We start from the raw sequence: 27247 nt of genomic DNA on the forward strand, positions 1-27247 counted from the left end.
AAAACTAGATTTTTTCCTTTTCGCTGGCGTTGCTTTTTTTCTAAAGAGCTATTCAATCTGTTCAAATTATTATTAGTTTTCCCCTCATTATTTTTGCTTTTAAGTGGAATCTGGATGACAAAAAACAAACAAACAAAACAAAACTAATTAATTCATAAATAAAAATCAGTTTAGAAATAAAGACTTTTTTATATTACGTCTTTAAAATAAAAAGAAATATTGGATGAGAGTTAGAGAGTATGGTGTGTAATGATTTGGTTATTGGTATTGCTTTATTGCGCAGTCTCTGTGTTGTGTTTCTTCTGGAGTTACTTCAGTGCGATGTTAAAGGAACGTAGATTACAAAAGAGCGATTAAAAATGCATTTTGTCGTCTCTTATTAGAAGATTACAATTTAAATTAGGCATATCTAATTTTAGAGCCCTAAAAATCGAATAAAATTATGTATATTCTTTCTTTCTGTGAACATCCACTCGATTATTTGTTTTGAATAAGGGCTGGTTTTTGCTGTTTTGGGTTCTGCATCTAACGGAGTTCTTTAGGCAACTAGGGCGTTTACATATTTAACGTTATTTGAGTCGGAACGGTTGTGTGTACCATAAGAAAGGTAGGTTGGGACAGTAATTATTAATAATGTTAATTTAAGTCGCTTAAGTGTTGTTATGAAACGTTTGTGTTAGATGTTTTCCGATATATTGAGAATGTTACTGTGATTCATTCGATTTAGTTTGTTCTAAAATGGCTGCCATACAATTGCGCGGATCCGCCATTTTACTGTACATCTGGGTAAGGTTTGGTATTATTTTTCGATCAAGTGGCAGTGATGTTTGCGTGGTGATGTTCAAGCAGCAGTGACGTCCTCATATTAGGTGGAAAGGTTGTGTGTGTAGGAACCTTAGCGAAATTGAATTTAAGCTATAATGATTATTATTTTATGTGTTTGAAACTGTGTATTATGATACTTCGTAAAAATATATCTTTTCTTGACATATACTTCATATTATCTGACTTTGAAAAAAAAAAAAAATTATATATATGTTACTTTTCCTTACATGCCGTTCAGCAATAGCGAAACCAGAATCTTCCCCCAGCTCTTCTTTTGCAGTAGTCGGCCCCCGCCGTAGCCAGGTGGTAAGGAGCAGCAGTGCGTAGCACACGCTAATTGATTAGACCGGGGTTCGAGCCCGTCACCACCAAATACGGAGGATGCGGAAAGGTCAGGGAATGACCACCGCATATTCCCGGAGCAATATGGCCTTAGTTGCTAATGCTCCAAAAAAAAAAAAAAAACGCAGTGGACTAATGGTTCGCCATAACGTGTACCAACAGAGCCCAAGTTACGCTTTCAGACTTAGGTCAGCACCTATACTCCCCCCCCCCCCACAACACCACATCATCCAAATTAGTTTAGTCGGCATAATGAAAATTGCGATGTTAATGAGAAATTTAAGCTCGAGTCAAAACGAGTTCCATAGTTTGAAACTTTTAAATTATATAACTTAACAAATTTGACTGACTCCAGATAAACCTTGTTACCGCGTTGTTGCGGGCATAGCCAAATTCGGGACAGAGTTAAGCAAAAGAAGTATGGGTTTTTTAATAGACTCATTTTTGACTAATATAAAAAGGCTATGATAGTTTACGCCAGTAATTCTGGACGGATGCAAGCGAAAGAAGCAACTTCCTGTATAAGCTATAGATGCTTGCTTATATAAGCTTGCTTTCTTGCATCATATGCCTATGCTAATAATGCCAGGTAATTTTTAAATATTTTAAGGTGAGTAAATGGTAGAGTTAGATGTAATTGCAGCACAGTATGTACGTTGCAAAGTGCATGACAAGATTTTGTTCATAATTAAGAGAGGGATCTTTAGTCAGCTCTAAGTTTTGAAGTGACAATTTCTGAAATGAATAAGTTCATTTCTCCCTCCTTTCCCCAAATTCTTGCATTCTTAAGAATTAATATTTTGCATTTTCACTTGGTGTTTTTGATGGAATGTGTTTTTTGCATAGGAATGCAAATTTTTCTTTAGTATAAGTAGTATATTATTATTAAATTACATAAAGTGTCCGTAGCTGAGTGGTCAGGAGCGGGAGTGCAGTAGCACACGCTCTTTGAGTAGACCGGGGTTCAAGCCCCTGACTGCTGAATACGGTCGATCTGCCAACCCGCACCGGACCAGCGTGGCAGATAATGGTCCATTTCCCTCAGCATGAATTGTTGAGAAGGCTTCCATCCTGCAGTGGGTTGATAATGGCTGCACTTTGCCTTTTACATAAACACAAATGCCTACATGATTAGAATTTCCAGAATTGCAAATGTCTAACTGTGGAAGAAGTTTCAAATCATTGTTACCTTGGGTTACGGATTGACTACAGTCTAAGTTGGGCAATGCATATAACAAATTTATACAAAAAAATGAGATATTGTGTACTTTTTTTACTACAATAAGAATAAGTTAAATCTTAGAACAAAAGTTACCTTATATTATGCATTAATGGACTCCCAATTCAATTATTTAGTAAATGTATGGGCACAAGCAAATATAACTGAAATAAGGGTAATAAACAACTTAATTAACAGGATTTTGAGACTCAATGGGGACAAACTTTTGGAATGACCTGAATAAGAGAAGGCAATTTTTGCTGAAATATAAATTAGCATTAGCATTAACCAGTTTTTTATCCAGTTTTTGAACTGGATAAAATGAACCAGTTTTTTATCCAGTTTTTGAACTGGATAAAAATATTTTATCCAGTTCAAAAACTGAAGTTCAATTTAATCTTGAAAAATCTTAATACTATTTTTGAAGAGTCGAATATGTAAAGAAATGTCTTACATAATTTAAGGAACCCAAAAGCAATTGTTTTTTGCCTCACCCTAGGGTGAGATAGGCATACAACAAATGTAATAACTTGTTGGCTAGTGTTGATTTCAGACTCAGGAGAAGTTATTCTAACTCCTAACTCCAAATTAAATTCTTAATAAGAATATTTTTGATACTCAGATACAATAGATTAGAATTTCTATGCAGATAAATTGCTATCTCTGTTTGCAGTGTGGAATGTACTGTGTTGTGATTTCATTATCTTTTCTGTTAGATAAAAAAATTTGTATGCAAAAACTGTTATAAATGAAGAATTACAACTTGTCAAGAAATTTACTTTTCTTAACAAGTTCATTTATTGTAAACCAAATTCTCTTGATAAAAAAAAAAATTGTTATAGTATTACCCATATGGTGCAAGGAAGGCTGAAGCTTATGCTGCACCAGCCAAGAAAAAAAAAAATTCTCAAGTTCGACGAGAGAGAGAGAGAGAGAGAGAGAGAGAGAGGAATAGCCAAGAAACAGAAGAATGATGACATCCAGCTCAGGACCCTGGGTGTGCCAAGTCATACTCACCAGATGTGAGCCCCCGGGGTTAATATCCTTTCTTTGGTTTAATTCACCTAATAAAGAGTTACATACAGCATAGTGGAATTTGAAAAATGAATGCTTTGGAGTTAGATTTCACTTCTGTTGAATCTGAGGCCAGTTGGTGACTTTTTATTAACTTTTTTTCCTCCAATTTTTTCGTATTGAATGCTGGGGAAAAATAGTATGACTTTTCATAACTGCTAAAATTATTACTTATTGGATAAACTTTATAGATTCCATTCTTATAGAATTGAGTTAGATTCCATAAAAAATATTGGCATGTGAATGATTATTTTATATAAAGCAAGCTTATATAGCATCAGCAAAAAAAAAAAAAAAAAAACAGCCATCCATCCATGCCCTCCAAGAATTTGTCACTTGAATTCTAGTTTTCATTTGAATGTTTTCAACCCATCCACTTTCACAACAACAGATGTAAGCCTGTTTCAACAATCAGCCGGCTGAATGTTTTCAACAAACTTCCACACATCTATCCTGCAACCATCCTTCCTCATCTTGAATTTATGCCCTCTCATGTGTGTAGTCTCAGCAAGTGGAAGAATACCATTAACATTCAGCTTACTCAATCCAGTCAAGGCTCTAAACACCTCAGTCAGATCTCTGTGCAGGTGCCTGGTCTCAAGATGCTGCAATTTTCTGAAGCCTTTCTAGATAAGAGCACCCTTTTGTTCCATTCACCAAATCTGGTTGGCCTTCTCCACATCCATTCCAGCAGATTTACATCATTCCTAAAGTGAGGCCTCCAGACCTGTATACATGAGTGTGCTGGTAAATTTTTAGGTACTGGCTTGCAAAAAAAAAAAAAAAAAAAGACCAAGAATGTGTGTATATATGTTTATTGTAAATTTTTCTGATTTACAACAATTTCAAAAAATAAAATATACATTTTTTGGTAATACTCCAGTTTATGGGTACACCTCCGTGCTTTGGCGAGGAAGAGTGGAAGAAGGCAGTGATTGGCAAGTGAAGGCACCTTGCCCATACATTACAGGTGGATGTCGTGACATTGTGGTGTCACTTGACATCACAATATGTCGGAGCTGAAATGAAAGATAAGGAGCAAAAAATATGCAAATATAAATTATTTAAAACAAGTAGCAGAAATTAACACCAGACACAACCACTGATAATTCTCACCCATACATTGCTAGATGATTCCATATGCATTAACAATGAGAATTCCTCATGCACATCTACAAAAATAGCTTTTTTCCCTTATTTTTGGGGCTTCAAACCCCCACTTTTGTGACTGTATGTTACTAGATGATTCCATGTGGATTAACAATGAAAATTGCTAATTGTGTTTGGGGGGTAGCATTACCCAAACCCGTGCTAATATCAAGAGAATCTTACGCTAGTACAATAAATGCAAAAACAAATTGTCAAAAATTACTTGAATACAAAGAAAACTCACCTCAGAGAAAAATATCCAAGAGCAGTATGATGGTGACAACTAAAACAAACAATGATTAAACAACGACATTAAATAACTTGAGTACAATAACCGATAGCACAATAACGATTAAACAGCACGATGAAATAAAGCTAATGATAATTTTGCATTTACTGCTATCAGTAAATCAACAGAATTCAATCCAATCAGAACTTGACCAGCCAATAACTCCATTCTTCAACCATGCCGGTAACACAGTGACAAGGTGTATGCATAAAGTGAGTATAGTCCATTTTTTTATTATCATTTCCATATAGCCAGTTGATTCTGACAAAATGTTTTCATTCACTTTTTTTTTATGTGAACCCCAAACACGAGAGGTATTAGAACCTATAGTACTTAGTACCGTGCTTGGGTTGGAGGTTGAGAAGACGAAAGGAGATATTTGTTGACATTAGACTTGAACTTCTGCAGACTGTAATTTTCAGGAAATACGTATGAAGGAAGGTTGTTCCAGAAAATGGCAGTTGAATGAATAAACGAGGAAGATGGAAAGTTGGTTCTGTGAGTTTGAAGTTGGACAGTAAATGGATGTTGGCTGGTGGCAGCACGTGTTTGGACTGTTTTGAAAGAGAGAGCGGGAATTATAGAAGCCAATTCAGAAGAACAGTGCCCATGGAAGTATCTGTAGAAGAGGCATGCAGCAGAAACAGTACGTCTATGAGACAGCGAGTGGAGAGACTCTGTTAGAGATGAATCATTAATTAACCTAACTGCCCTCTTCTGAATGGAATCTAGAAGCCAGAGAGAGAGAGAGAGAGAGAGAGAGAGGTTTTGGGGACACCACACCAGATGTGGGAACAATATTCCATAGCAGGGCGGATTTGCGATTTATACAGAGTGAGCAGCTGTTTCGAAGAAAAGTAACGCTGAGAGCGAAAGAGAAAACCAAGTTTTTTAGATGCAGAGGAAGCAATATTTGTAATGTGCTTGTGCCAAGAGAGATTAGAAGTCAGGGTAATCCCCAAAAGAGATATATCATTTTGCCTAGAAATCGGAGTGTCACTAAAGATAAGCATAGGAGCAGAAAGAATCCTTCTTGTGAGATATAAGACAAGACAGTTTTAGAAGGGTTGAAATCAACTCAGTTGTCTTTGCCCCACTGGAGAATTACCTGAAGATCGTCATTTAAGGAATTGGTAGCAGATTTTCTAGAAGTTGAAGTTGATTGAACAGCGCAAGGTTTCTCAAAATGGAAAGTAGAACGCAATGTGCCATCATCGGCAAAACTATGGATAGGATTTCCAGTCAGTGGAAGAAGGTCATTAATATACAAGAGGAAAAGAGTGGGGGGAAAGAACTGAAAACAGGGGACACCGGCATTAGTGGAGAAGTTAGAAGACAGAGAGCCATCTACCATCACCCTCAGTGAGCGATCAGAAAGAAAACTGGATAACCAATTACTAAAAACAGTTGTCAAACCATAAGATGGAAGCTTGTTTAGAAGACCTTTATGCCAAACACGATAGAAAGCCTTTGAGATATCGAGCAACAACTTGCGCTTTACCGAACCTTTCCATTGAATTAGTCCATAAATGGGTAACATAACCTAGAATATCACCAGTGGATCGACACTGATGGAATCCATACTGGTGATCGTTGATCAGATGGAAGGTTTCTAGGTAGTTTAAGAGTTGGCGGTTAATTGATTTCTCCATTACTTTAGAAAGAGTAGAAGTAATTGCAATAGGATGATAATTGGATGGGAGGGATTTGTCACCCTTTTTAGGAACTGGCTGGATATGAGCAAATTTCCAAGCAGAAATAAAAACACCTTTGGAATAAGAAAGTGAAAAAAGGCGGCAAAGAATAGGAGTAAGTTCAGGAGCACAGGTTTTGAGAACAAGTGGATAAATATCATCGGGACCTGGAGCTTTCTTAGCATCAAGATTCGTCAAAATCAGAAGGATTTTGACGAATTACAAGAGGAAAAGAGTGGTTAATAACTCCTTTTGACGGAAGACCACAGGAGGCATTGAATGGAGCATGTTGGGAATGGTGGGAGTTGTTTTACCAAGATCATTAATACATGAGTTGGAAGAAAAATGGGATGCTAGCAGGTCAGCTTTATCCTTGGCTGAAGTGACAACAGAACCATCTGGTTTGGACAGAGGTGGGAGCAGAGATGGGCAAAAGTTGTGGCCAATATCTTTGGCAAGAGACCAGAATGCTCGGCTCCATTAGGGCAAAAAGCAAGTTTTCTACTCTTAACCTGTTCAAACTCTAGTTTGGACTGATTAATAACTGCTTTACAATTGTTGCGAGCTTTGGTGTAGGCAGAAAATGAAACTGAAGAATTAGAAGCAAGCCAATTACGATATGCAACATTCTTCTCTTGAACAGCCTTGGCATATTTATTTGAAAACCAAGGTTTAGATAAAGGACGAGATTTTAAAGTGGAGTGTGGGATAAAGAATTCCATTCCTGCAAGAATAATTTCACTGAAATGATCTGAGCAAACGTTAACATCAGAAGTTTTGAAACAGTAATCCGACCAAGGAAAAGAAGAAAAGAAATCTCGCAGGTCATCCCATATTGCTTTCTTGTAATGCCAAACAACACGAGGTTGGGAATAGCCATGAGATAAAGGCTCCATTGGAGAAGAGACACGTGTTCTTGTATCCATAGCCAATCTGTTGTTGCGATTCAGTCATTTGGCAAATCGAGTTGCATTCCAGTCGGCTAACTCTTTTCCCAATAAATTTATCGTTATTAAATCTGATTAAACTATTTCTTACCCTCGTACAAATTATGTTCATTAAACACGTATGTCATATGTGTTGCTAATTTCAACCCATCTTTCTCACTGCTCGCATCATTCTCTTGCTCCTTATAATATTGTAATCTTCTGCAATTTGAATTATGCCTTCTCTGCTATTTATAAGTACACCATCACTATTCATCAGATTCAGTATGATTTGTCTTTCTGTATTACTGCTCATGACTACTGATTTCACTTAATGCTTGTTCTTTTCTTGTGTTAAATCTTCTGCGTACTCTTGAGTCTTTTTCTAATGGGTTTGCATAACTCAGTATACTTACTTTTTTCCTTGTCAGTGTTTATCTTGCCCTTCATTTGCCGTCTTCGGTTCATCATGACAAGTGTTTCTTGACTAAATTTTTCTTCTCTGGATTTCTTTTTTACCTATACAACAGGCCCCCATTATAACGCAGTTTGCTTTACGCTGATTTGCTATAACGCTGTTCTTATATTATAACCTGTATCTGACTATAACGCTGTCACTTATCACTATAACGTTCTTTTACAGATTTCATTTTTGGCGGCGCCTCCGTAGCCAGGTGGGAAGGAGCAGCAGTGCGTAGCATACGCTTCTTGATTAGACCGGGGTTCGAGCCCGTCACCACCAAATACGGAGGATGCGGAAAGGTCAGGGAATGACCACCGCATATCCCGGAGCGATATGGCATTAGTTGCTAATGCTCCTAAAAACCAAATAACAAACAACAACAAAAGCATTTTTGGCATATTTAATGAAATCGTTTCATTTGCTGGAGTCGATAGCTTGAAAATGAATAGCAAAACAGTATTAAAACATTTCCCACGCCACGTGAGAAATTTTCCCAAGCTCAGTGAAATTTTCTCGCATGCTAATTTAATTGCAGTACAGTCACTTGTTACGTAGTTCCGAGAACAACATTTTAAAAAATGATCAAGTATATTGCTCGTAATATTTGCATTATATTGCATTTATCCGAAGTCTAGTCATCACTCAGTACAGTATTAGACATCGTGCGTAACGGACAGTTAACTTAAACTTTGTATCATAATTAATGCAACCAACGCAGTTACATTTTCGAAGAGTTAATAATGGCCGATAAGAATGAAAAAGCAACGTCTGGGCGCAGTATGAAGACTATTAATGTAAGAAAAAGACTGAATTTAAAATTAAATTAGACGTTTTGAAGCGAATTGAGTCCCGTCAACGACAAGCGGATGTGTGTCATAATTTAGAACTTGCAAGTTTAACTGTAAGAACAATTATAAAAAAATGAATTAATTTTAGCAGCAGGAAAGATAGTTGTTCCACTGCAAGCAGCTAGGGCTATTAGGATTGAAATGGAAAAGACTAATTTTATTGAAGATAATGTCCAATGCAGAATTCAGTTAAGTTAAATGTTATTAAAAAAAAAAAAAAAAAAAAAGAGAGAGATTATCCAATATGATGATCTGAAGAAAACTCACCTAAAAAAAAAAAAAAATGTGGAACCATTTAAAACTGGTAAGGGCTGGTTGAATAAATTTAAAATCTAGGGAGAAGCCACAAGTGCAGATCAAGGAGCTGAAACTTTCAAAAAAGAACTAGTTAAAATTATTGAAGAGAGGTATTGTGTGTTATACTTCTCAAGTTTATAACATAGATGAAGCAGGACTTTTGTGGAAACGAATGCCTAAAAGAAGTTTCATTTTGAAAGAAGCAAAAAACATGCCAGGTTTCAAAGTGGCAAAGGATCGGGTGACTTTATTGTTGGGTGTGTAATGCTGCGGGGGATTTAAAATTAATACCTCTTTTAGTTTATTTAGAAGAGGGCCGAAGCCCAACCCAAAATCAACACATTTTTCATGATTAAATTCATCAATTAAATTAAATCAACTTAGATCAATTAAATTCATGATTTTAATTGGAATTTTAAGTTTAATTTTGATGCGTAAGTAGTTACCACATAATTATATACGTATGTAATACAGAATATTTTATATGTACAAATATTTGAATATTAAATATTTTCACCGACATTTGTGCATCTTTTCACTACCGTTTATTATTGATTAGGAAATATCCTATGACACCTACCGCAACTTACAAATACATATGTTACCTTATGGGAATGCGGAGCTCGCTTAGCACGGATTCACTTAGCGCTCTGTTTTTCCGGAACGAATTATCAGTTAAGCGGGGGTCACCTGTATATTTCTTAGACCTTATTACTTTCAGAAAGTTGTTTTCTTTGTCAGCATCTTGGTCCTGAAAGGTCTGCAGAAGCTCAAACTTGTTTCTAAGTTCCAGTATATACTGCTTTTTTTGTCTTCTGTTATCTCAAAGACTTATTTACTCATGTCAGTTTTTTCCTTTTTTTTTCTTACATCTATATCAAGTGTGCATCACTTCCAAACTTGTTTAGGTTGATAACGTCATTCACAATATATCTTTTGTTAGTGAGGATGAAGTCAATTTCATTAATTGTTAATCCATTTGGGCTCTTCCATGTCTACTTTCTGTTCAGCCTTTTCTTGCAAAAAAGTTCATTACTGACATTCCTTGAGATTCTGCAAATTCCACAAGTCTCATTTCTTTCATCAATTCTAAACTTTCCTATAGTTTTCATTTCTGTGTTCTCTTTCAAACCTTAGCATTGAAGTTGGCCATAATGATTGTGCATTGAGTTTTCTGTTCACCTAGGAGCCTCTCAATTTTGGTGTACATTTCTTTAACCACTTCATCAAGGCTGGATGTTCGTGCCCATATCATTATAACCTTTAGTTTGTGCCTCTTAGAAATCTTGGGTAGTCTCGACACTACTACTGATGTACTTTTGAATTCGAAAATGTTGTTTTTATTATCTTTATGGACCAGAAAGCCAGCTCCACCTTCACTCGTTTCACTGTTTCCATTGGTGTACAGCAGATTTACACTTGTGATTCATTTCTTCTTGTTTCAGCCAAGCCAATGATATCCCAATTCACATTTTTTAATTCCTTTTTTCAATTCTAATATCCTATTTTTACTTATGAACGATCTTGCATTGTAAAAGGCCAAGTTCAGTTTCCATGCATGGCAGCCGTCACACCCAGATATTCTTTGCACCGTCTGCTTCTACTCTGATCATCTTGCTGCTGTAAGAGGAGTGAAAGCCACTGGGGACAGAGGGCCATTTTTTTCGTCATATTGTCATAATAGTATCGGAGGGTTTGGCCTTTTCCTTTTCACGCTGTTGTTTGTTTGTTTATTTGGTTTTTAGGAGCATTAGCAACTAAGGCCATATTGCTCCGACCTTTTCACGCTGACCAGGCACCTTGAAGAGATCCACTCTACGTGTTCGTTGCCACCAAAATGGTGTTACAGGGTTTACCAACAAGGTGTGCCCGAGTGGAGTTTAGGGAGTTAGGCCAACCGGACTTCTCCTAAATTTTCTAAAATAGAAAGATATTGGATTCATCAGTGTTTTAGACTGAGGATAACACACAATGCCTGTTCCCCTCTAAGCCTTTAAAATTCAAATAGTCCTTGATAATTCATGAACTATCAATGCAGTATTCAGACTAGTTGCTTGCAGAGCTTAATGCATTCAAAACTTCGTTAAAGCTGAGGTCGGAAAAAAAAAATTGAATAAAAATAATCTATCAGTTACAAAAAAAACCAGCAAAGACTTCTTTACTTATATAAGCTCTAAAAGTAAGGGGATGAATCAGATTGGTCCACTTGATGTCGATGGTTTGACTGTAGATGATAATTCTCAGATAGCTGCCAAACTAAATGAGTATTTTGCATCTACATTCACACGAGGAGTTATCAAGGATAGTGGCAGTTTATCAAACTAACAGGGAGTTAAATTATTCTGTAATAACTGAGAGCAAAGCGGAGGAGAAATTGTTGAAGTTACATAAGAAAGGCAGCTGGGATAGTTGAGATCAATCCAGCTATATTAAAGGAGGTGACAAAGGAAGTAAGCAAGCCCTTAGCTATAATTATGAGAGCACTCTTGGACTCGCGGGAAGTCTCCATGGGCTGGAGATGTGCAAATGTATATCCAATTCACAAAGGGGGATGTTTGATTTCTGTTCCAGGGAAAATAATCTGTTCCAGGATCATATAGACAAGACAGCAGTAATAATTCAGACACAGCATGGGTTTGTCAAGGGAAAGTCTTGTCTGACCAATTTGATTGGATGTTATTATGTGATCACATAGGAACTGGATGCAAAAAATATTGATATCATATACGTGTACTTGAATTTCAGGAAAGTTTTTGATACTGTCGCAAATGGAAGACTACTGTACAAATTGAGTAGTATGGCTTTAAGGGCAAGTTGCTATAATGGATAAAAGGATCGTTGAGTGGGAGAAGATGGAGTGGTAATCAATAGATACTGCTCTGTGGACATAGAGCAGTATCAATTTTGGATTTTTTGTCAAAAGGATTTTGAACAATCTTTATGCTAAGAAAGCTTCAAGTCCTTAATGGTATTTCTCCACTTGTTCCCAAAGCCTGTGCTTCTGAGCTTACTTGTGTTCTGTGTTGCCTTTCTTATTCCAAAGATGTTTTCCCTCCTGCTTAGAGATTTACTCATATCCAACCAATTCTGAAAAATGGTGAAATCTTTACCATCCAAATATTGTCCCATTGCACTTCTATTCTTTCTGAAGTAATGTAATAATCAATTAATTGCCAAATCTTATAAACTATCTATAAACTTTCCATCTGATCAATGATCACCAGTATGGATTCAGTCAGTGTCAATGTACTGGTGATATTTTGATATATTACACATCTATGGACAAATTCAGTGGAAAAGTTGTGCGAAACTGAAGCAGATGCTCTTGACATTTCAGGGATTTTTGATAATGTTTGTCTTCTAAATAAGCTTCTATCTTATGGTTTTCCAACTGTTTTTTGAAATTGGATATACAGTTTTCTCTCTGACCATTCACTGTAGGTAATGGTAGATAGCTGTCTTAACTTCTCCTCTAATGCTGGTGTTCCTCAAGGTTTGGTTCTTTCTCCCACTCTATTCCTTTTGTATATGAATGACCTTCCACTGACCAAAAATCTTATCCATAGTTTTGCTGATGATAGCACATTGCATTCCACCTTCTAATTTAAGATACCTTGCCCTGCAGAAACAGCTTCAACTTCTTGATTATCTGATACTAATTCCTTAAATGCTCTGAGTAATTTTCCAGTGGGGCAAAGATAACTTAGTTGATTTCAATCCTTCCGAAACTCAGACCTGTCTTATATCTCCCAAAAAAGAATTCTTCGCTCTTATGCTTATTTTCGATGACACTGATTTCTAGGCAAGATCATATATCTCTATTGGGAATTACCCTGACTTCTAATCTCTCTTGGCATAAGCACATTACAAATATTGCTTCATCTGCATCTAAAAAACTTGGTTTTCTCTTTCGCTCTTGGTGTTACTTTTCTTCCAAACAGCTGTTCACTCTGTACAAATTGCAAATCTGCCTTACAGGAAAATCCAAAAGGACTCAATAAAAAAAAAAATGAAGAAACAGACTTCGATTATGTTATTTTTCACCTAGCAACCCATATTTTTTGATATATTTTTGAAAGATTTGTTTGAAATTTCTAATAAATGTTACATTTAATATGAAATTGTTTCTTATTTTCATTTCCATACCTTATGCTTGTATTTCACTATGTACGTAGTCATATGTAGGTACATATAATATGTGCATAGACAAAATTTTAGACTTGACTACTTACAAGATTTTACTAGTTTTTCTTATATATTTCATACTTTGGAAAGGAATCCTTGTATTACTATGGGTGCCTTAACTCAGTATTCGAGTTTTCGGTATTCGTGCCAATTCTCAGGAACATAACCCCGCGAATAGCGGGGGTTTACTGTATTAATTTTAAATCAATGGATATTAAATTAATGTATAAGTGCTGTCCAGTTATTAATATTAAGTAAGATAAATAAGAATTCGACACACACTATTCTCTTAACAACATAACTGCGTGAATTTTCACTAGACAAGCCTAACGGTTGCGCAGCAACAAAAGTAGTCATGTGGTTCAATGGTTTGTAATAAGCATATGCTGTGGGGCGCATAATAATAATAATAACACATTTAGATTTTGACTAATGTATGTTTTTTATATATACAGTAGGCCCTTGATTTAACGGACTAATTGGGGGAAGGGATGTTTGCTATTGCCAAAAGTCCGTTAAATCAAATGTATTTTAAAAACATATATGAATAATGAACTTGCAATGTACAGATGTATTAAAATGTTATTATAATATATAAGTATGAATAAAATATAATGTACATTGAGTAATTTATACATGCCACTAAAACATCAAATATAAAAATAAATGTGACAGGAACCAAACTTTATTTTAATTAAACACATCAAAAACTATACAAAGTAACTGTTTGTTTGTTATTTGGAGCATTAGCAACTAAGGCCATATTGCTCCTGGATATGCGGTGGTCATTCCCTGACCTTCCCACATCCTCCGTATTTGGTGGTGACTGGCTCGAACCCCGGTCTAATCAAGAAGCGTGTGCTCTGTACTGCTGCTCCTTCCCACCTGGCTATGGAGGCGCCACAAAGTAACTAATGGAGTGTTTCCACCACTTTATATTTTATATTTTTCTTAAAGCTCACACAATGTTTTCAATGTGAACATTTTTTCATTTAAATCCATTTTCATTTTTTCATTTCAGTTTTTTCATTTAAATCCATTTTAGAGGGAAAAAATACTTTAAAATTCTTAAACTCCATTGAGTAAAAAACATACAAAAAATTAAAAAAAAAAAGAAGATACATAATATTCAATATTAACTTAATTGAAAGAATCACAATTTCAGAGTCAGAAACAACTGTCATATGGAGGGAGAGGTGTTAATTCCTTTCTAGTAGAGGGTTCTGGTGAATCCAGAACCCTCTACCAGAAACGAATTAACACCTTCAAGACCACTTCATCCAGTTGATGAAGTGGTCTTGAAGAAATCATCAAGCTTCAGTTGCCTTACATATTGGTGCTGCTTCCTTATTACTATAGATCGAAATTCTCTAAAATGTTCATAATAAGGAAGCACTTCAGGGTCTGATGATGATTAATGTAAATATAATGTATGATGTCATCCATATGTTGTCTTATAACAGACAATTTAGGATGAGGTGCAACTAATTCTTTGTCGTCGTCGTCATCTTGTTCTCCATGAAGAACATTTTCCACAATCTCTACCTCAGAAAAAATTTGATAGCCCGGATCACCATCATTTTTGAGCCACTGTTCCATATCATTCTTAGTTGCATTTTTGTTGCCAACCCTTAGAAGAGTGTCCCGAAAATTAGATGCCTCAACTCCAAAGTCCATTTCTGGTTCTGTGTCGTACGACAACCTTTTCCGAGCATTGGTCAAGGTAGTAATCTTCATATCTTTCCATGCAGCTGCTAAGTTGAAGGATAGCATATCTGATGTATTCATGTAAATTTTAGTGTTCTGGTGCCTCTTGTATATCCTTTTGCATCTTCTGTTTCTTCCAAAACAACCATCACCTCTTCGAGAAACTTCTGCTTATACAACCTCTTATATGCAACGATTACACCCTGATCCATCGGCCGTATCAGTGAAGCAGTGTTAGGAGGCAGAAAAACATTTAATTCTGCCATCCGTGCTAATTAACCTCTCAGCATTAGGGTGAGTAGGTGCATAATCTAGCAGTAGAACAGCCTTTATTTCATGAGAAAGAATTTTCAGCACATCTGTCTGATAGCGTTGCACATCAGACAGATGTGCTGTCTGATGTGTGACACTATCAGATTTAAATAGGTCCAAAATTTTTCCTTTAGGACAAATTTTTTGTCCATTAAATCCGAAGTCTGTTAAATCGAGGGCCCACTGTATTTAAAATTTGTCGTGATCGACTGAAATTAAAGCCACGATCGACTGGTAGATCCCTGCTCTATCTGATCCAGAAGCAACTTAGAGAGTAACCAGTCGATTCTCTCTGTTTCCCATTCATCTGGGAAACCATTATTAGCAATAGTATTTTACTTGGTTGTTCTAGTGGATGAGTTGAACTAACAGTTCTTTGTAAAGAATGTATCTTGCAGGGATTTACTCAAATTTTTACAAATGTACATCAGGCTCATGCTAGAGATTACTGGTAGTAATGGCAAATGATGCAAGAAAGCAAGCTTATATAGCATCAGCCAGAAAAAAAAAAAGTTTACCCATCTGTACCCTCCTAAAATTTGTCTAGTTCTCCCTTGAGTTTATTCAACCCATCCACTTCCACAACAACAGATGGAAGCCTGTTCCAACAATCAGCCACCTGCTGGCTGAAGGCAAACTTCTGCATATCTGTCCTGCAACCATCTTTCCTCAACTTGAATTTATGCCCCCTCATGTGTAGTCTCAGCAAGTGGAAGAATACCATTAACATTCAGCTTTCTCAATCCATTTAAGGCTTTAAAAATCTGTTAGATCTACCTGCATTTGCCTAGTCTCAATACACTGCAATTTGCAAAACTATAGCACTCTTTTGTTCTCTTCACTTCTCATTGCTGCTCTTTGCACTTGTTTGAGCAGATCTTCATCTTTCCTAAAGTGAGGCGTCCAGACTTGTATATAGTACTCAAGATGCAGCTTAACCATGGCATTATACAAAGGAATAACATCTCCTTATCTCTGCTAGTAAAGTTTCAGTATATTAACAAAATCCTGTGGTCAGTTCTGGTAGCATGTCTGCACTACTCAGACAATTTCATGTCTCGCACAATTACCCCCAGGTTTTTTCATTCTCTACTACCCTGAGTGTAGTACTACACAGGTGATGAGTTACTCTGGGGTTACTGCTACCTATGTGCAGTACCTTGCATTTGTCAGTGTTAAACTTAGACTGCCATTTCCCTCCCCATTGACCCAATTTTCCCAGGTCTCGTGTAATAGCTCACCCTGCCAACCATGGTATTATCTGCAAACTTCGACATTAAGCTTGACTTCATGAGTTTTTGAGTAGTAAATGGATGGCCAGTGCTCAAAACAGAAGGAACTGGAAAGTTGCTGGAGAGGCCTTCATCCTGCAGTGGATTGAAAATGGCTGATGATGATGATGATACCTTCGTCAATATCATTGATAAATATTGAAAACAATAATGGAACCAGCACTGAACCCTGGAGAACTCCATTAATAACATTAGTCCACGAAGAACAGTGACCATTGATAACCACTTGTGCTCTTCCACTTAATTACCCTTGACTTTGAGATTGATTAAACAAGATCACCCCTTGAGAAATCCATGCTGTGATTTTAATATAATTGCATGCCTGTCCAAACGGTCTTACATTACTTCTTTAACCAGTGATTCCACTACTTTCTCTAGAACAGACGTTAAGCTAAGTAATTAGCGGTGACAAGTAATTACAGGTCTGTAATTACTCGTGTCACCTTTTGATCCCTCTTTATGGATTGGGGATATATTCGCACATCTGCAGTCCCTGAATCCAAGGATGCTGTCATAATTAGGGCTAAGGGTTTGCTTACCTTCTTTGCTGCCTTCCTTAATATAGTTGGATGTATTCCATTTGCCTCAGGTGCCTGAACAATTTCTCCTCCACTTTCCTTTCAGTTATTACAAAGTCATTTAGCTCTTCATTAGTTTGATAAATTTTTGGCACCCCGTTCCCTAAAGAATTCCTCATGTGTGAATGTAGATGCAAAATACCTATTCAGTTTGCCCACAACCTGAGCAAAGTCATCAACAGTTATCCCATAGACATCAAGTGGCCCAATGTGATTCAACCCCCTTCCTTCTACTGTTAATATAATTATAGAAGTGTTTGCTGGTTTTCTTTGCTAGAGATATTTCAAAATCTGGCTTAGCTTGTCCCAACCTCCTTTGTGACTTGATCAGACTAATTTATATCTACCATAGACTTTCGTATTACCTGATAGCTTGTATGCATTTCATGCACTTTTCTTCTCTGCCACTTGTCTCAGTAGTTCATCTGACATCAATTTAGCTCAGCCTTGAACGGTATTTATTTGTTGGTATGAAAAGGCTAGTATTTGATTACTTCCCAATTATTGATATGTAACTATCAACTTCTTTACAACTACCAGATGTAACTATCAACAGCACTATTTTATGAAGTAATGTGAGAAAGAATAAATAATGTCTGACCAATTTCATTAGGCTATCTCAAAAATTAAAGTTTTCTGAAAAATAACTTATTAGTTACTTTTTATCACTTACCAATTTCATCCTTTAACTGATCAGAAAAAAAATATATAAATTTTTGAAGGTTTCTCATTCAAAAAACACTATATTAAGGAACCTTTATGCATGCACAACAATCATAAATCATGGAATGACTATGCAGTTCATCACCTTTGTTTTTCCATTTTGTACTTCTTTGGTATGCTGGTTTAAGATACCATTAATAATTTATGTATAGATAAAAATTTTATGAATAAATTAGAAAGCTTTTAATTTTCACAGAGAAGTTTAATTATCAGTGGTCCTTGAGGCTGCCACAGACATTGCTCAGGTATGACAAGCAGGGCTTACTATCTTGGAGCCTAAATTGCTGATGGAACCTATATTCAGGTAACAGCTGAGTCAAATGGTCATTCCGTGACAGCCATATCTTGTGCTTGCACCCTTACATTGGTTGGAGTGTTAATAACCCTAGGTATAATCACCATGTACAAATCCTGAAATATGGCATCTAGTATAGTGAAGGTGTGACTATTCTGGTGTGACACACACACTGCACTGAGGAATATTGCTCCTCTGTGGCCCTCTCTTAGTATTACAAGCAATAGATTACTCATCAATTAGTACAATACAACCACACCACCACTTTGCATATTGGAGGCTTGAGGTGGCACAACCCATGTTTAGCTCTAGAGCAAAGCTCTGGCAATGCCTTTCCCCCATCTCTCCCATCATGCAAAATGATTGATGTCTTGAGTTTGATGGACATCCTGGCGAGATCCAATCTTCCTTACAATTTGAGTGAGTGTGCAGCTCTAAAAAAGCTATTTGCAGTCCGGATGGTCTGTGACAGCCAAATCCTCTGCTTGCACCTTCACGATGGTGGGACTGTTAGTAATCCTGGGTATAACCTCCATGCACAAGTACATGGTGGGTGACCACCCAGGTGTGAACCAATGTAAGCAGGGGTAGAGGTGTGGCGCTCACACCACATGGAGGAATGCCACCCCTCTGTTACCAGGCAGTACTAGGTGGTAGATGACTCTCATCAACTGGTGAAATACCACCAATTTGCTTATTGGAGGCTTGAAGTGGTGGAACCCATGTTTAGTCTCTAGAGCTAAGTTCCGGTCAACCCTTTCCTATCTCTTCCATCATGCTGTATGATTGATGACTTTTGAGGTTATGATGAACGTCGTGGCGAGATCCAATATTCCTTACATTTCGAGGGTATAGCTCTAAAACGGTGTTCGCAGGCCGGCCACTAGTTAGTACACCGGGCCGAACCTATTGGTAACTCTCTAGGAGGCTTCCGGATCATCTAGTGTATAAACGTGCTACCTCTACTCTGCCAGATAGTGACTGGAGGGAGTCCGAGTAGTGTGTATGTGGGGAGCATTGTCGAGGCCACGTTATGTCAAGGATCTGGGTATATTCTTACCACATGTACGCCATATCCAAAAATTTCATTACTTCATACAGCATGTCCCACTCACTTTTTCTTACTATTGAATACACCATGAATTGTCAAACTAATAGCGCAAGCTTATCTGTGAAAAGATCTAAACCTCCCAAGGACTTCCTAATTCATTTCACAAATATATGGTCTCATTTCTAATCTCAACGATGTCCATTTCCACTTGCAGTCTGCCAAACCCCATGTACAGTCAGTCCTCGTACAGCACGATAGTTGCGTTCCTAGAAACCCTCGTGCAATGCAAAATCGTGCAATATAAACAACAGGCCCTATGGGAAAAATGGGGTTAGGTGCCGACCACCCAAGGCTGAACACACATTTGTAACCAAAACATTACCAAACACAATAAATAATCGTAATAAAATACTTACGCATTTTATTACGACTATTATGTAATAAAATATTGCTAATGCTTTTACTTCTTTACTTGTGTATCGTAAGCAAACTTGTTTTTTGTTTGATTTTCTATCCAAACAGATGACAGGCGTTCCATCTCTTCTAATTCTTTGTGTCTTAATCTAATGGATTTTAATTACACTTTGAGTTGTTCCTGCTCTGAAAGTTGTTTTTATTTTCTCTGCATTCTTTGTAATTCTCGGCGTTGCCTCATTTAGGTCTGTAGCACGTGCAATATCACATGGTCTTTCATTTCGCTCAGAGCGTTTCACAATTTCATATTTTTTCTCTATCGACAGAGGTGAACTGGCCATAAGCCTTTTCCCCGGTGGCCGTTATGATTTTGGCCATAAACCATAGTATGAGGCCACTATAAATTTCCCCGGGTAAGAATTTTTGACCCAGTCCGCCTCTGTTTATCGATATTGCTTTTCTTTTTCTCTCTGAATATGCAGTATCTTCACCAGGACGCTTCCTTTTCGTACCTTTTAAGTATTTTACTCATTTTTAGTGAACAAAGCACAATTACAAAACGAGGAGGCACGCTTGATACACATAAACAAAGCTGCGCGCGTGTAGCAACTGAATAAACAACACTGTAAAGGCAGAGATACACTATTAACACCTCACATTTCTAGGGGTTACTGCCATAAAACAATAAAAATCCAGTTGCGTTTCTGCTAGTGGAATCTGTTATAAACTGGTAGTAAACTCGATCTAATTGCATTTGCGATTATACCGATAGTTGGAATTGTGTTGCTTTTTACGTTATTATGGTGAAATGTGTTTCCCCTTCACTGATATAAAAAACAAATATATTTTCAGAATCTCCTCTTCATTCCTATCGTGTTGCGTTCAGTTGGGGTGATTCCGCATTCGACTGCCATTTCTTGTAAACCCAAAGGCGAATCGTACATAAGCGAATTCGTTTCGTGTTATATAATATATCTTTCCCCCTATTTATGAATCGTGTATGATCGAATTAGTGTAAACAATTGTTATACAAGGATTGACTGTATTTTTTTCTGACAAAATCTCAGTTATCAGTTGATTCAACTACTGCTCATCTCAGATGCCCAAATTATTTGCTGTATGATTCCTTTCGCCTCAAAGGGGCCACTTGTGCATATGTCCATTCTGATATTCCCTGTCAGAGACTTGGCAATTTGGAATCTCCTCTCTTTGACCTTCTCTGGCTTAAAATCTCTAACTTGTTGTGTCAAATTCATCTGTTGTCTCTACCATTATCCCAACTCCACTAATCACTTGGAGCTCTTTGACTTCCTCTCTTTGCAACTTGACTTTCTCCAGTCTAACTTTCCTAACAGTGAGTCAATTTTCCTTGGTGATTTTAATGTTCACAACTCCAGCTGGCTTCCGTTTTCTAGTCACACCGACCCAGCAGGTCAAGATGCTGAGGCTTTTGCAATTACTAATGATCTAGCACAGATTTTTCATTTACCTACAAGAATACCGGACAATCCTAATCATACAGCCAATACGCTTGATCTTTTTCTCACAAACAACCCTTCTAAGTACACAGTTGAAGTGAGAGGTCCTTTAGGCATTTCAGGTCACAACTTGGTGATTGTCTCTTTTCCAATGGAACCTTTATCTCATGGCTATTCCCAACCTCGTGTTTGGCATTACAAGAATGCAAAATGGGATGAACTGCGAGACTTCTTTTCCTTGGTCGGATTACTGTTTCAAAAGTTCTGATGTCAACGTTTTCTCAGATCGTGTCAGTGAAATTATTCTTGCAGGAATGGAATCCTTTATCCCACACTCCACTTTAATCTCGTCCTTTATCTAAACCTTGGTTTTCCAATAAATGTGCTAAGGCTGTCAAAGAGAAGAATGTTGCATATTGTAATTGGATTGTTTCTAATTCTTCAGTTTCATTTTCTGCCTACACCAAAGCTCGCAACAATTGTAAAGCAGTTATTAATCAGTCCAAACTAGAGTTTGAACAGGCTAAGAGTTGAAAACTTGCTTTTTGCCCTAATGATAGCCGAGCATTCTGGTCTCTTGCCAAAGATATTGGCCGCAACTTTTGCCCATCTCTGCTCCTATCTCTGTCCAAACCAGATAGTTCTGTTGTCACTTCAGCCAAGGATAAAGCTGACCTGCTAGCATCCCATTTTTCTTCCAGCTCATGTATTAATAATCTTGGTAAAACACCTCCCACCATTCCCAACACGCTCCATTCAATGCCTCCTGTGGTCTTCCGTCAAAAGGATATCAGAAGGATTTTGATGAATCTTGATGCTAAGAAAGTTCCAGGTTCTGATGGTATTTCTCCACTTTTTCTCAAAACCTGTGCTCCTGAACTTACTCCTATTCTTTGCCGCCTTTTTTCACTTTCTTATTCCAGAGGTGTTTTTCCTTCTGCTTGGAAATTTGCTCATATCCAGCCAGTTCCTAAAAAGGGTGACAAATCCCTCCCATCCAATTATCTTCCCATTGCAATTACTTCTACTCTTTCTAAAGTAATGGAGAAATCAATTAACTGCCAAAACTACCTAGAAACCTTCCGTCTGATCAACGATCAATCACCAGTATGGATTCCGTCAGTGTCATTCCACTGGTGATATTCTGGCTTATGTTACACATTTATGGACTAATTCAATGGAAAGGTTCGGTGAAACACAAGTAGTTGCTCTTGACATCTCAAAGGCTTTTGATCGTGTTTGGCATAAAGGTCTTCTAAACAAACTTCCATCTTATGGTTTGCCAACTGTTTTTAGTAATTGGTTATCCAGTTTTCTCTCTGATCGCTCACTGAGGGTGCTGGTAGATGGCGCTCTGTCTTCTAACTTCTCCACTAATGCCAGTGTCCCACAAGGTTCAGTTCTTTCCCCCACTCTTTTCCTCTTGTATATCAGTGACCTTCTTCCATTGACTGGAAATCCTATGCATAGTTTTGCCGATGATAGCACATTGCATTCAACTTTCCATTTTGAGAAATCTTGTCCTGCTCAATCGCTTCAACTTCTCGAAAATCTACTACCAGTTCCTTAAATGCCGATCTTCTGGTAATTCTCCAGTGGGGCAAAGACAACTTAGTTGATTTCAACCCTTCGAAAACTCAGTCTTGTCTTATATCTTGCAGAAAGGATTCTTCTGCTCCTATGCTTATATTTAGTGACACTCTGATTTCTAATCAAAAGGATATATCTCTTTTGGGATTACCCTGACTTGTAATCTCTCTTGGCACAAGAACATTACAAATATTGCTTCCTCTGCATCTAAAAAACTTGGTTTTCTCTTTCGCTCTCGCCTTTACTTTTCTTCCAAACAGCTGCTCACTCTGTATGAATTGCAACTCCGTCCTGCCATGGAATATTGTTCCCACATCTGGCGTGGTGCCCCCAATACCTCTCTCAGGCTTCTTGATTCCATTCAGAAGAGGGCAGTTAGGTTAATTAATGATTCATCTCTAACAGAGTCTCTCCACTAGCTTTCTCATAGATGCACTGTTTCTGCTGTATGCCTCTTCTACAGATACTTCCATGGGCACTGTTCTTCTGAACTGGCTTCTATAATTCCCGCTCTCTCTTTCAAAACAGTCCAAACACGTACCGCCACTAGCCAACATCCATTTACTGTCCAACTTCAAACCCACAGAACCAACTTTTCATCTTTCTCATTTATTCATTCAACTGCTGTTTTCTGGAACAACCTTCCTTCATACGTATTTCCTGAAAATTACAATCTACAGAAGTTAAGTCCAATGTTAACAAATATCTTCTTTCGTCTTCTCAAACCCAAGCACTGTACTAAGTACTATAGGTTCTAATACCTCTCGTGTTTGGGGTTCACATAAAAAAAAAAAAAAAAAAAAAAAATTACTCCCAGGTCCTTTTCGTTCTCTACCACTGTCAGTGTAGTGCTACAGAGTTGATACATCACTCTGGGGTTACTGCTTCCCATATGTAGTACTTTACATTTGTCAATGTTAAACTTTATTTGCCACCTCTCAGCCCATCTGCTCAGCTTTTCTAGATCCTGTTGCAGAGGCGTACTGTCATTAGTGTCCTTAACAACCTTGCCAACCTTTGTATCATCTGCAAACTTAGACATTAAGCTTTATACCATCATCAATATCATTTATAAATACAGAAAACAACAATGGACCCAACACTGAACCCTGAGGGACTCTACTAATAACACTAGTCCGCGTAGAGCAGTTTCCATTGATTACTACTCTTTGTATTCACCCACTCGATCATCCCTTTATCCATAGCAGCAATTTACCTCCAATTCCACACTGCCCCAATTTGTTCAGCAGTCTTCCATGTGCAACAGTATCAAAAGCCTTTCTAAGATCCAAATATATCATATAAAAGTTATTCCCTGCGTCCAGTTCCTTTGTTACCATATCATAGTATGCACTCAAATTGGTCAGGCAAGACTTTCCCTTAACAAAACCATGCTGTGTCTGAGCTGTAACTGAAGTCTTGTCTAGATGATCCTGCAGTGCTACTTTAACCAGTGTCTCCATTAATTTTCCTGGAATATAAGTTAAACTAACAGGTCTGTAATTACGTTTGTCGCCCTTTGATCCTCCTTTGTGAATTGGAGTCACATTTGCATGTCTCCATTCCATGGGTACCTCCCTTGAGTCCAAAGGAGCTCTCATAATTATGGCTAAGGGTTTGCTTACTTCCTTTGCTGCCTCCTTTAATATAACTGAATAAATCCCATCCACCCCGGGTGCCTTTTTTATGTTTATCTTCAACAATTTCTCCTCAACTTCCCTCTCAGTTATTACAAAATCATCTAGCTCACTGCCAGAGTTTAACTCGCCTCTGGCATTCCCCTCCCCGAATAACTCCTCATGGGTGAAATTAGATGCGAAATACTCATTGTTTGTTAGCAACCTGAGCAGGATCATCAACAGTTGAACCATCAATATCCAGTGGACCAATCTGATTCATCCCTTTCCTTCTCGAGTTTACATAGGTAAAGAACTTTGTTGTTTTTCTTTGCATCATTTGCCAAGGATTTCTCATAATCTGCCTAATCTCCTTTGTGACTTGGTTACAGACCAGCTTATATGACAAATGTAAAGTACTACATATGGGAAACAGTAACCCCAGAGCAACGTATCAACTCTGCGGTACTACACTGACAGTGGTGGAGAATGAAAAGGACCTGGGGGTAATTGTGCAGTCAGATATGAAGTTCTCTGAGCAGTGCAGACGAGCTGCAAGAGTAGCTCATGGTGTCTTGTCAATGATATACAGGAATTTTTCTAGCAGGGATAAGGAGGTGATTATTCCCTTGTATAAGGCAATGGTTAGGCCACATCTTGAGTACTGTATACAGGTCTGGAGGCCTCATTTCAAGAAGGATATAGAGCTGGTGGAACGTGTACAGAGAAAGGCAACAAGGTTAGTGAACGGAACGAAGGGTTGCTCTTACGAAGAAAGGCTTAAGTTTTGCAAATTACAGCGTCTGGAGACTAGGCACCGGCGAGGTGATCTGATAGAGGTGTATAAGGCTTTGAATGGTTTGAGCATGCTCAATGCCAGTGTGATTGTTCATCTTGCTCAGAATAATCACCTCAGAGGGCATAAATTCAAATTGAGGAAGGACGGATGTCGGATAGATGTGCGGAAATTTGCCTTTGGCCAGCGGGTGGTTGGTTGGTGGAACCAACTTCCATCACTTGTTGTTGAAGTTGATAGCCTAAACAAATTTAAAGCTCAACTGGACAGGTATTTCGAACGAATGGAGGGGTGAAATGGGAGTGGTGTGTGTTTTTTTTTTTTTTTTTTTGGCTGATGCTGAATAAGCTTGCTTTCTTGCATCATATGCCTCTACTAATGCTAATGCTAATATCTATCATATTCTTCCATGTCACCCATTAATTTGTATGTATCCCATTTTACTTCTCTTCCACATGTCTCATTAGTTCATCTAACATCCATTTAGGCCTAAACCTTGAACAATATTTCTTAGTTGGTATGTAAAGCCTAGTAGCTTCCAAGATAAATTCTTTGAATGCTTCCCATTTTAAATTTGGTGTTGGTAACATCATCAGTTGGTCCCACCATATAAATCTAAATACTGTCTCAGATCACCGTAGTCGCCTTTATGAAGGCAAACAACATTCCTTTTACCCCCGATGGTAGTTACCTCTTTGAGTAAATCCCACTTCAGCACACTGTAATCACTGCCACCTAGTGGTTCCTTTATCTGCATATTCTTAATGAATGAAGAATCACTACTGATAATCAGATCAAGAGTATTACTCCCTCTAGTTGCCTCCTGAACATGTTGATTTAGAAAACAATCATCCATTAAATCCACAAAATCCTTGCTAGTGTGTGAGTGACCAATCCACAAATTCCAGTCGATATCTGGGAAATTAAAATTGCCTATTATAAGACTTTCTGATTTACTGGCCCACTCTATTTCCCTGTACAGTTTCTTATTATACACATCAGAGTCTTTAGGCCTATAACATACTCCTACTCAATTTTGATTTCCCAATGCTTATGTCACACCAAACTGACGCGACAGTGCACTGTCCAGTGATGTCGACTGGCTTCACTTCCTTGGATTTTGTGTTTCTTAACTAATAGCATAACCCTTCCTTCCTTCCTATCCTGTCTGTCCTTCCTGTACACATTGTACTCCCCAAATTACAGTTCTGCATTCCTTATATCTGTGTGATACCACGTCTCTGATATCCCAACAATACCTGCCTTTGATGTTTTGACATCAAATTTTTGGATTTGATGTTTTGACATATTGTCATTTGACAATATGACAAGAACTCCCATGCTTCAACTTCCTTGGGAGGGGGGGGAGAGAGAGAGAGAGAGATTGAGATTCTGATCCAACATGTAGTCATTGTCGAAAAACTTGATAAGTGGAGGTGTTCCTTATACTTGATTATTATGGGTATTCATACTGCTGCTTAGAGTGCATTACTGATGCATCTCATGTATCTTCTTAAGAAACTGTTGCATGTCTGAAGCACTTTACACTCTCGCCTGTGGAATATCCAGTTTTTGTGACATCGTCATGCCACTAGCAGTTGAGTTTGATTTTTAGGTTTACTGATTGGGTACATGCTTGTTATAGTATTATCAATCAATCAAAAATATTAATCTTATTAAATTATGTCTGCTGGGAGCAACTATTAATAATGTCACTAACAGATTGTCAGATTTTAAGTGGGGCAAAGAGAATATTATTATTCGTGTGGGATCTAATGACATTAAACATACGTGATCTGACGATTTGTTGGAAAAATACAGGACTATGCTGAGGAAATGCCGTGAGCTAGGCCACAATGTGTGTCTGCAGTTCTGCCCAGACACGATAGGAGGGATTATATGTTAAAAGCCTTGTGGATTAACTCAAGACTTGGACTCTGCAAGGCTTTAGGGGGGAAATTTCTATCAGCTTGGCCCACACTTGTATGTAGAAGGAATTTGTTTTGTAGAGACGGGATACACTTAAACAAGGGTGGTGCAAAAGTTTTTGCCAGTATTATTGAGGATAACTTAAAGGTTCAGGG

General features: G+C 37.6%; 1 protein-coding gene across 2 annotated transcripts in view; it reads left to right on the forward strand.

The window, feature by feature from the left end:
- The first annotated feature begins 301 nt into the window (after positions 1-301).
- LOC150077582 (serine/threonine-protein phosphatase 1 regulatory subunit 10-like) overlaps positions 302-27247 on the forward strand; it is a 540490-nt gene continuing 513544 nt past the window's right edge. For both annotated transcript variants that reach the window (XM_090385982.1, XM_090385983.1), the window contains exon 1: positions 302-607. The gene's annotated coding sequence lies outside the window, so the exon portion shown is untranslated. The remainder of the gene's footprint in view (positions 608-27247) is intronic.

The sequence above is a fragment of the Mastigoproctus giganteus genome, chromosome 12 (genome assembly GCF_048544385.1).
Source record: "Mastigoproctus giganteus isolate SK-2022 chromosome 12, ASM4854438v1, whole genome shotgun sequence".
Taxonomy (NCBI): Eukaryota; Metazoa; Arthropoda; class Arachnida; order Uropygi; family Thelyphonidae; genus Mastigoproctus; species Mastigoproctus giganteus.